The sequence below is a fragment of the Castor canadensis genome, chromosome 2 (assembly GCF_047511655.1).
Source record: "Castor canadensis chromosome 2, mCasCan1.hap1v2, whole genome shotgun sequence".
Classification (NCBI taxonomy): Eukaryota; Metazoa; Chordata; class Mammalia; order Rodentia; family Castoridae; genus Castor; species Castor canadensis.
In genome coordinates, this window is record NC_133387.1 from 59,605,111 (window position 1) to 59,617,301 (window position 12,191).

Below are 12,191 nucleotides of genomic sequence, written 5' to 3' on the forward strand. Positions count from 1 at the left end.
TACTATATTCATTCCTCTACAGTGAGCACATCAACCACATTCAAGTTTTTGGTGTCTTCCCTTGCCCTTTCTATCCTCTCCTTCCTTTAAAAATTAACTTGCATTTAAGTTTCTAAAGTGAAAATCTTGGCATCATAACTGATGGCATTATGGTGTTATGACTTAGCTCTTTTGATCGCATTGAACATCTGATCTTCTAGCAAAATTCTGTCAGTTCTGATTTCAAATCCAGTAAGTTTCTCCACTACTATGTTAATCTCTCTCTCCTGGATTAACTGGCATCATTTTTTTCCATATCCTCAATTTATTCCAAGTTTGAAACCATATTGTCTTTTTTTAACAATTTTTTCATACCAACATGACCCTCCCCCTCCTGAAACTTTCCATTTCTCTGCTCCAATTTAGACAGATTGCTGTCTAGGTCTACCATATAGATGTCACCTTGGGAGTTCTCTTTATTTCTATTTTGGGTCAAATTTACCCTTTTCTGGATTCAGTGTCTTAATCATTCTAGGCTAAGCCATCATTTTGCCAAAGTGTATTCTCAAATTAAGTTCTCTCAGTCTCATGCTCTCATGTGTGTGCACCCATTCTAATTTATAAAGTCTTCTCTCTATCCTTGGGTCTTTTTTGACCGACTGCATCAGTCTTGCACGTGAGTTTTTTAATCTGAGCACTTGTTTGCCCCTCTTGTAGGTTTTTCATCCCTTTGGTATTTCCTCCTACTCCTACCCCTTCCATTTTCTCTACTTTAGTCTCTATTTGAATTCCCCTTATCCAAATAGATACACCCTTACATTAATCATTTATCACTTTGATTTTTCTTTTATATCTTTCTTGCTCTATACTCTTTTTGTTTCCATTTTAGATTGTATTTACTCTCTTCCAAACTTTATGCTTGTGAATTATACTTTTTATTTCCAGTAGCTTTTTCTGTTTTTGAATTGCTGCCTTTATATAACATATAATTACTTTTCATGGCTTCAGTATCTTAGTGAATGTCTTAATGAATACGCTAATGATGGCACACAACAATTTAATGTCATCTTGTGTTCCACTTGGAACAACCTTTTTCATTTTTATATTGGTCTTTTTTTTTCAAATATCTTAATTATCAGTTCATAAAGATAATATGACTAATACCTTGGTTATTGATTTCTAAAAAATTGGAAGAGGAAGGAGTGCTTTCTGTGTATGAATAGAATATGTTGGCTGATTCTTTTAAGGGCCATGAGTCAGGCAACTCGTTTTTAGGCAGGGTATGCTTTAAATTCCAGAATTAGAAAAGATTTACACTGAAGTGCCAACATCTGAATTAGCTCCTTTATTTCTTACCAGAGAGAGTTCTACTGAGTTATTTAGAGACTTGTGCACTGTTGGAGGCTTCACTGGATACATGCTGGCAGCGGGCTGTTCTGCATGTGGAGGTTTGCGGAGGGCTTGTGAGCCTGATGCTCAATAATACGTGACATTTCTATGCTCAGATCTGGACTCCCTCCTCCTCATTTCTGCTGTCAGAAATGTACAATGGACTCCCACAGACTACTCTGTTGGCATTCATTATTGGGAGTGGGGGAGGGGTACTGGGTTTTGAACTCAGAGCCTTGCACTTGCTAGGTAGTTGCTCTACCATTTGAGCCATGCCCTATATCTGTTGGATTCTTTGTCCACTTTCTATTTTGTACAAATTTGAAGAAAGTACTCATCTACTGATACCTTTCCTTCCTGTTCTCTTTGTCAGTGTAGTAATACTGATTTTGTGTGTCTGTTTGTCATTTTTTAAGATAGGGTCTTGCTTTGTAGCAGAGACTGGCCTGGAACTCACAATCTGACCTCAGTTTCTTGAATGCTGGGATTACAGACATGTGCCAGTATGCATTCATTTTTATGAATTCATTTTTATAATATGAATTATAATATGAATATGAATTCATTTTTATGAATTCTATTCCTATTATTATAATGGGAGGGAAATAAGAGGAGCTTAAGTTTTCAGTTGACCAGAATTTCTGGTTGACCCAAAATTGCTAATGTGTTATTATAGTAATTTTGAAAATGTAACCAAATACATGATTGAAATGTTTAACCACCACCAATAAGAAATAGAAGTTCATCTGAAGATCTCTGTCTTACTGTCATTTCTGATCCTCACAGGAGAGCTCAAACAGTGACCCTCAAGCACAATACAGTTAAAACAGAGAGATTTTACCTCTAAAGTTATGGTTCTGAACTTCTTTCCATGTATTATTAATAAATTTAAAATGTTCTTCTGATTATAGTGGAATGTTTTCTGATTGTATGTTCTCTAAAGGCAAAAAAAGAATTTAAAGGTCTAGAGTTATTAAGCAAGTTAAAAAAGAACATTGTTCTTCAAAAAACAGGATTATCTTTCCATTATAAGTTATATTCTGATGGGGAAAAAACAGCTGGAGTTAAACAGTAAGATTTTATTTATAAGAGAAAAGAATGACAGCTCAATTCACTTTAAAGGAAGTCACACCAAAAACTCATAAGAAAAGATTTTCTCCTTTGCAAATGTTCATATTGCTTTCTGAATCTTTTTCCAATTATGAGAACCAGAGAACACAGAGTGTTTTAGTGACATATTTGCTTTTGTTCACAGTGTGTTCACAATAATACTATAGATTTTGGGTCAATAGGCTGCAAATGAGATCTTAGAATCCTATTCTTAAAAGATATTTTTCCTTTCCTCTCCTCTCCTCTCCTTTCCTTTCCTTTTTCCTTCCTTTCCTTCTTTTTCTTTCTTTTTGTACTAGTGAGATAAAGGGACACAGAAAGGCAACTGTAATTTTTTGAAGCCAAATTTAGCCACTAATTGAAAATATTTACCTTCACTTTGAGAACCCTGGCTTAATTTGAGCCAACTGTCTGCTTTCCAGCATGTCTGCAATTTGACATTTTTTGAAACATGAACTAAGTACATATTAGCTCCCACTTCCCCTTTGGATATAAAGTGCAATTGGTGGATGAAGCAATTTTTGGAATACATATTAGTAAATTCTGACACATACATGTGCAGAGTTTTTTTTTTTTTTTTGGAGGGCATATTGGAGAGCTATGAGGATGCATGAGTGAATCCCACAACACATAATTGGCTTTATTATAATTGGACCCTAGAGAAAAACCAGTCTGCTGCAGCTTGCGACTTTTCTTCTGGGAATAGGAAAACCTTGGTTCCTTTCTTACCAGTTTCATTCCTATACATCTGTAGCTTCAATTTAAACTGCGGGGTTGTAGTACTGAAATATTTATTGGAAAAAAGTTAAACTTCATGGAACTAGTTCTTCATAAATCTGATCCTCTTTCATGAAGTTTTGCAATATTCAGAAATTATGTTTGCAAATACTGGGTACATATGTATACAAATGAAAAAAATGTTATATGTTGAAACTATTCCGGGAATGGGGGAGGGAGAAAAGCAAGAGAATGATAGAGGGGATGAATTCAAGTATGATATATTTAATATATTGTAAGAACTTTTGTAAATTCCACAACAACCCCACCCAGAACAACAATAAAAAATAAATAAATAAAAAGAAGTATTAAAAAAAGAAATTGCATTCTCATTTTATGGAGAAAACAAATCTATCTTGATAGTTTGTATGCAGTGTTTTTAAAGTTATTTTAGACATATGGAAAGGGAAGTAAAATAACTTCCAATTATAAACTATCAATCTGAGATTATTCATCAGAATAGACATGTTTAACTAGAGTCATCATCACTTTGAAGACCAGGATCTAAATTTTTCATGACGGATATATTGCTTACATTGGGTTGCACAATGTTCCTAGTTTTATGATTTCCCAAATGTAGAATGTTTAGATGATTGTTGTAAAAATCAATTCTCAGGGCTGGTGCAATGGCTCAAGTGGTAGAGCGCTTGTTTGCCTAGCAAGTGTGTGGGGCCCTGAGTTCAAACCCCATTGCCACCAGAAAAAAAAAAATCAGTTCTTATATCCATTATTGGAATAGTAAACAAGCTGGTGTCATTGTTGTGTTTTAAATAACCTTCATTGACAAACTTAGCTTCTTTTTAATTACTTTTTTTTTTCAAAATCCCAAATCCCTCTGTTCTTCAGCCTAACAAAGAGTTCACATTTGTCTTTTTGTCTATTTTATGAATGTGGCATTTTTTTCTCACTCTGGTGAAATTTTTAATGGCAGAAATCATATACTTTGAGCTCCTTATGCTGCACTATCTAGACTGGTACATGCCAATGGCTGTATATAACATTGTTGAATTTCTTTTTTAATTATCTATATTTTTTAAAAGTCAGTTATTTTTGGTCATTTTCTCTTTCCTATATATTCATAGACGGCTTTAAAAAATAGAATATTGTTCTTTAAGCAAGGTGGTGAAAAGTAAGAAACAAAATGAAACAAGTTTCACAAATAAGAGAAAACGAACTAGATTTTCACAAATCTAAGCACTAGCAAGACTTAACAAACAATAAAATAAAATTGCATTGTTTAGGAGAAAGCTTATAAGCAGAAAATTATCACTGCATAGTACTCTAAACACAAAATGACCAAATAGTTTAGGTAAATATACTGCTTGCAAGCTGGATATTAGGAACTTCAATAATTTCAAAATGCCTGAAGGGGATATCCTAATGAACACTGCAAAATAATACTCTCACATTTTTATTATCACTTTCTTCAAATTTGTTGTGGGTTTACTTCTGTAAAGGAAGCCATCTCTCAGATACAGATAGTCAAAACTAAGAATTATCAGATCATGACCACAAAAAAATAATTATTTAACTATTGCTTTATTTTAAAACCAGTTGAATGCTGGTCTACTCACACATCCTCCTACCTTTCTCCTCCTTCTTCTCTTGGTCCATAATCTTTGGTTTCTGTTAAACAGCCTATTCTTATACTGTTTGAACCTTGTCTTTCACCCACATACATCCTGCTGCTTTGCAGGTAACCATGACAATATTTCACAGCACTGAAGTTATTTGCCATATAAAATGCAACCATGCTGTCTAAAATTTATTATCAAACACACCTTTCCTGAAATATACACATGCACACAAGCAAATATCATATTAAAACTGCATGACATTTAGGAACTCTTAAAAGATAGAAGGTAAAGCCAAATGATTTAGTGAGTGGGAAGAGATCATGGTTTTTTTGCTAGAATCAAGTAAAAGCATATAGATCCTTGTAATACAAAAATAAGGTCTTAATTTTTTCTAAGTTATTCCAACTTCTTAAGTATCTGCTTCCCAAAGATTTATATTAGTAGGAATGTTTGCTAATTAATCATAACACCAAGGTTGGAGGTAGGTATATTTCCTAGTTTGTAATTTAAGATACAAAATTAGTAATAATTATTAGTTACTTAATATTTCTTTTTACAGAGAGATTCCTAGTGTTGCTTCCATGCACTGGTGTATTGCAACCCACATTGGTTCATCTCTGCCAGACCTCCTTGCTACTTCCTGGTCCTCTTCCTATAGAGGCCTCTGTCAGTTTAATATTACTATATTTGCTCTACTACATTAAGCACATCAACACCATTCAAGTTTTAGGTTTCCTTCCCTCTCCCTATTTCTCCTGTGCACTTACTCCCCTTAGTGTATGACCCATTTCCAATAATATTACTGCATTTGTTTTAGGTCTATAATCTGCATATGAGGGAGAATATGTGGTTTTTGGCCTTCTGAGCCTGGCTAATTCCACTTAAGATGATGTTCTCCAATTCCACCCATTTACATGGGAATGAGAAATTTTCATTCTTCTTTATGGCTGAGTAAAATTCCATTGTGTATAAATATCACATTTTTCTTAATCCATTTGTCAGTAGTGGGGCATCTTGGCTGTTTCCATAGCTTGGCTATTGTGAATAGTGCTGCAATAAGCATGTGTGCAGGTGCCTTTATGATGACCTGAGTTACATTCCTTCAGGTATACAACTAGGAGTGGTATTGTTGGATCATATAGCAGATCTATATTTAGTTTTTGGAGAAATCTCCACATTGTTTTCCAAAGTGGTTCTACTAGTTTACATTCCCCTCAGCAGTGTATGAGGGTTCCTATTTTCCCCTGCATCATCGCCAACATTTGTTATTGGTAGTGTTCTTGATACTAGCTATTCTAACAGGAGTGAAGTGGAATCTTAGTGTGGTTTTGATTTGCATTTCCTTTATGGCCAGAGATGGTGAGCATTTTTTCATGTGTTTTTTGGTCATTTGGACGTCTTCTTTTAGAAAAGTTCTATTTAGTTCATTTGCCCACTTCTTTACTGGTTCATTAATTTTTAGGGAGTTTAGTTTTTTGAGCTCCCAGTATGTTCTCTGGTTATCAGTCCTTTGTCTGACATGACTAGCAAATATTTTTCCCACTCTGTGAGTGGTCTTTTCAATTTAGAGACGATTTATTTTGTTGTGCAGAAGCTTTTTAATTTCATGTAGTACCATTTGTCCATCCTTTCTCTTTGTTGCTGGTCTGATAGAGTTCTACTGAAGAAGTCCTTGCCTATACCTATTGCTTCAAGGTATTCCCTGCTCTTTCATGCACTAACTGGAAGGTTTTGGTCTGATATTAAGGTCCTTAATCCACACTGAGTTTATACTAGTACAGGATGATAGGCATGGATCTACTTTCAATTTTCTGCAGGCAGATAACCACTTTTTCCTAGCAACATTTGTTGAAGAGGCTGTCTTTTCTCCATCGTATGTTTTTTGATGCCCTTGTCAAAAATAAGGTGGACATAGCTGTGTGGATTCATATCCAGGTCCTCTATTCTGTTCCACTGGTCTTCATATCTGTTTTTATGTCAGTACCATGCTGTTTTTATTGCTATGGGTCTGTATTATAATTTGAAATCAGGTATTAGGATATCTCCAAGCTTGCTCCTTTTGCTCAGTATTACCATGGCTATTTGTGGTCCTTTGTGTTTCCAAATGAACTTTAGGTTAGATTTTTCAATCTCCATGATGAATGTCATTGGTATTTTAATGGGAATTGCACTGAATGTGTAGATTGCTTTTGGTAGTATAGCCATTTTTACAATTTTGAATCTGCCAATCCATGGGCATGGGAGATCTTTACACCTTCTTTGGTCTTCCTTGATCTCTTTCTTCAGAGTTTTATAGTTCTCCTTAAGGAGGTCATTTACATCCTTTGTTAAGTTTATTTCTAGGTATTCAATTTTTTTTGAGGTCTATTGTAAATGGAATTGTTTTCTTATATTCTTTCTCAATTTGTTCACTGTTGTTGTATAGAAAGGCTACTGATTTTTGTAAGTTGATTTTGTATCCTGCTACATTGGTGAAACTGTTTATGGTGTCTAGGAGTGTTTTGGAGGAGTTTTGGGGGTCTTTGAAGCATAGGATCATGTCATCTGCAAATAGAGACTCCTTGCCCTGGCTAGGAGTTCCAGGACTATATTGAATAAGAGTGAGGAGACTGGGCATCCTTGCCTCATTCTTGACTTTAGGGGAAATGGTTTTAGTTTTTTCCCATCAAGTATGATGTTGACTATAGATTTGTCATATGTAGCCATTATAATGTTGAGGTACATTCCTTCTCTTCCTAGTTTTCCTTAAAGCTTTTATCATGAATTGGTGTTGAATCTTATCAAAGGCTTTTTCTGGATCTATTGAGATGATCAAGTGGTTTTTGTCTTTGCTTCTGTTAATGTGCTATATTACATTTACTGATTTGCATATGTTAACCATCCCTACATCCCTAGGAGGAAGCCAATGTGGTCATGGTGAATGATCTTTCTGATATGTTTCTGGACTCAGTTTGGCATTATTTTATTGAGGATTTTTGGATCGATGTTCATTAAAGAGATTGGCCTGTAGTTCTCCCTTTGGATGTGTCTGTGTCTATGTCTGTGTCTGGTTTGGGATGAGTGTAATGCTGCCTTCATAGAATGAGTTAGGCAGTGTTCCTCCCTTTCTGCTTCATGGAAAATTTTAAACAGTGTTGGCATTAGTTCTTCTTTGAAGGTCTCATGGAATTCAGCTGAGAATCCATCAGGTCCCAGAATTTTCTTTTTTGGGAGACTCTTTATTGCTGTTTCAATTTCATTATGTGTTATAGATTTGTTTAGGTGGTTAATATCCTCTTGGTTCAGTTTTGGATGGTCATAAGTATCTAGAAATTTGTCCTTTTCTTCAAAATTTTCCATTTTATTGAAATATAGCTTCTCAAAGTAATCTCTGATGATTCCCTGGATTTCCTTGGTGTTTGTTTTTTTTTTTTTAGTAGCAGTATTTTTTTTTATTCATTTATTCATATGCGCATACATTGTTTGGACCTTTTCTCCACTCTACCCCCTATCCCCTCACTTCCAGGCAGAACCTGTTCTGCCCTTTTCTCCAATTTTGTTGAAGAGTAGACATGAGCAATAATAAGAAAGACAAAGCATTTTTGCTAATTGAGATAAGAATAGCTATACAAAGAGATTCCTAGCATTGTTTCCATGCATAAGTGTATTACAACCCGAATTGATTCATCTATACCTGACCCCTTCACTACTTCCCGGTCACCTTCTTATATTGACCTTTGTCGTTATCTCCCTTTTTTCATTTCTGATTTTACTGATTTGGGTCTTTTCCATCCTCAGTTTAGTCAGATTTGCCAGGGACTTTTCAATCTTGTTTATTTTTTCAAAGAACCATCTTTTTGTTTTGTTGATTCTTTGTATGGTTTTTTGGGGTCTCTATTTCATTAATTTTGGCCTTTATTTTTATTATTTCTCTCCTTTTGCTTGTTTTGGGTTTTGCTTTTTCTTGCTTTCTTAGGAGTTTGAGATGTAGCATTAGGTTATTTATTTGAGATCTTTCTGACATTTTAATTTAATATATGCACTTAAGGCTATAAACTTTCTTCTTAAGACTACCTTTGCTGTGTCTCATAGGTTCTGGTAGGTGGTGTTTTCATTTTCATTAGCTTCCAGGCACCTTTTGATTTCCTCTCTTATTTCTTCTATGACCCACTGATTTAGCAATGTGTTATTCAGCTCCAATTATTTGTGTATTTTCTGCTGTTGTTTTTGTTATTGAGTTCTAGTTTTACTGCATCATGATCAGCTAGAATGCAGGGAGTTATTTCTATTTTCTTATATTTGCTGAGGCTTGTTTTGTGCCCTAAGATATGATCTATTTTGGAAAAAGTTCCATGGGCTGCTGAGAAGAATGTATATTGTGCTATTTTGGAAGAAGAATTCTGTAGATATCAGTTAGGTCCATTTGATTTATGGTGTCATTTAGTTCTAGGATTTGTTTGTCGATTTTTTGTTTGGATGACCTATCTATTGGTGATAGAGGGGTATTAAAGTCTCCCACTACCACTGTGTTGGAGTCTATATGTGCTTTTAAGTCCTTTAGTGTATGTTTGATGAAACTGGGTGCACTGACATTGGGTGCATATAGGTTGATAATTGTTAATTCCTTTAGATGTATTGCCCCTTTTACTAGTATGCAGTGTCCTTCTTTATCTCATTTGACTGATTTAAGTTTGAAGTCTACTTTGTCTGATGTAAGTACTGCTACTCCTGTTTGTTTGGGGCGGCATTGTCTTAGTAAATCTTCCAACCTTTCACCTTAAGCCAGTGTTTATTTCTGTCAATAAGGTGGAACTCTTGTAAACAAGAGATCTTCCTTTTTAATCCAGTTTGCCATAGTTACTTAATATTTCTAATCAAATCAAACCACTGTGGTATAGCATGAAGATGCTGGCCATGGAGTGCAAATTTCAAGATCAGTGCCTCACATGTATCACCTCGATCTCTGTGTTAATTTTCTCTTGTTGCTTTAACAAATTACCACAAATTTATTGGTTTAAAACATAAATAAGGCAGCACAAAGATACAGGAAGAATGAAGAACGATAGAGAGTTTAAATAATAATGGTATGTCTGCATAAACAACTGATTTTATAGGACAATAAAAACAATGCCTATGGAGTTCAAATGCTTGCTAATAATGACATGTAAATGAGAATGGCATCCATGGAGTTAACATGTCCCATGTCTTTGCATTACTGGGAGATGCTGAAAGTATTAGTGTATATTGACTTTAATAAGTCAGTGGCATAATCACTACAGTAACAACAAAAAGAATGATAAAATAATACACAATAATCAATCACATAAGACAGACAACATAAATAAAAAGAAAACACTTAATGAGTCAGGTATGGTAGCACATGCCTATAAGCTTAGCACATGGGAGGTAGAGACAGGAGGACTGAGTGTTCAAGGCCAGTCTGGGCTACATAATGAGACCCTATCTCAAAAACCAAAAACAAAGCAAACAAAAAAATCACCTGAAGAAAAAGCAGTTAATATTTTTAAAAATAGCAAGAAAGGAGGGAAAGGAAGCACAAAAAATTAAACAAATAGAATGCAGAGAATAACATAGATTCAAACACAAATATAGTAGTAGCCATAGTAAATAGAAATAGGCTAAATGCTCCAGTTAACAAACATCTGACTAGATTTAAAAATTTTTTTTTTAAATTCTGTTTGCAAAAGACATTCTTAAAAAAACAAATGATTGGGAGCTGGGGGTATAGTTCAGTGATAGAGTACTTTCTTAGCATGACCAAGGCCCTGGGTTTAACAGTCAATACTGCAAAGAAAAAAAAAAAGAAAAAAGAGAAAGAAAAACTACGCAAACCACAAATGTGCCATATCAGCCATATTAATGTATAGCAAAAAGCATTACTACCAACAAAAAGGATAGTAATTAAAGGTTTAATCCACTAGGATGTTAAAGTAATTCTAGACTTTGATAAACCTAAACATTGTCTCAAGATACAAAACAAAAACATGTAAAAATAGTACATTCCCAGTTTGAGAAACCATTTAACACATATTCCTTTGTAACCAGCAGAACAGATAAAACTCAGTAAGGACCGAGAATATTTGAACAATATGGCAAACATAGTGGACCTGATTAAGATTCCTTACACAACTCATGCTCTTTTTGAGCTCACACAGATCATGTAACAAAATTGGCCAAATGCTGGTCCAAGCAAGTGTGTCAACATTCTTCACAGGACTAAAATGACACTGCTATTTTTGAACACAGAGCTATGGATCTAGAAGTCAAGGACAAAAAGAAGATCAGAAAATCCCCATAGGTTTAGAAATTAATAGCCATATTCTTTAAAAGAAAAAGTCTCAAAGGAAAAATCACAACTGAAATTTAGAAAATATTCTAAACAGTGATAGTGAAACACTTCCTATCAGAACATACGGGATGTGACTAGGGCCACACTTATAAAGAAACTTGTAGAGAAGAAAAAAGGCTGAGAACACAATACTGTGACATCCTCTGCAGAGGCAGTCAGGGCACAAGGCACTCTGATCTTGGATTCTAAATTCAGTTTCTCATTAAAAAAACATCCTTCATCCAAATCCCATCAGAAATCTTCCTTTTTTTTTTTTTGCAAAACTGAGAATTGACCTCAAGGCCTATACTTGAGCCACTCCACCAGCCTTTTACTTGTGATGGGTTTTTTCGAGATAGGGTCTCACGAGCTATTTGCCCAGGCTGGTTTCAAACCACAATCCTCCTGATCTCTGCCTCCTGAAGTAGCTAGGATTACAGCTGTGAGCCACTGTCACCCAGCAATCCTCCTTGATTTCAGATCTGAGGTGGGAAATGAGATATCCTGCTGTGCCTAAAAGTATGAAGATTCTCTAAGACCAATGATATTCTAAAGAGCAAAGCTTAGGTTTATGGATTATAAACACTGGATGACAAATTCTCTAACCTTACTGATGAGAGACAAAGATGAAAGGAGGGCAGGAACAACAGGGCAATGAGAAACCTTATATTTAGAAAAAAAAGTCACTTAAATGTAGACACAATCACAGAATGAGAACAATAACCCATTCTGCAACTCACAATGTAATAACTAATGCAGGAAAGAATCATCAATCAATGTTTAAGCCATTCAGTGAAAATTGTTTGGGAACAGGACATTCACAGCCCTCAAAATATTAGCCCACAGATGACTTATCAGTTACAAAGTCATAGCTTTTCACAGTGAAGTAATAAGGCAGTCACCATTTCAAACAAGTGATCAAATTTTGCCTGACTAAAACTGGGCAACCTGACATTATGTACCTCAAGCACTGAAGCAATAAAAAGTACACATCATTGCCTGAGAAGGATCCTTGCCAAGAAATTATCTAA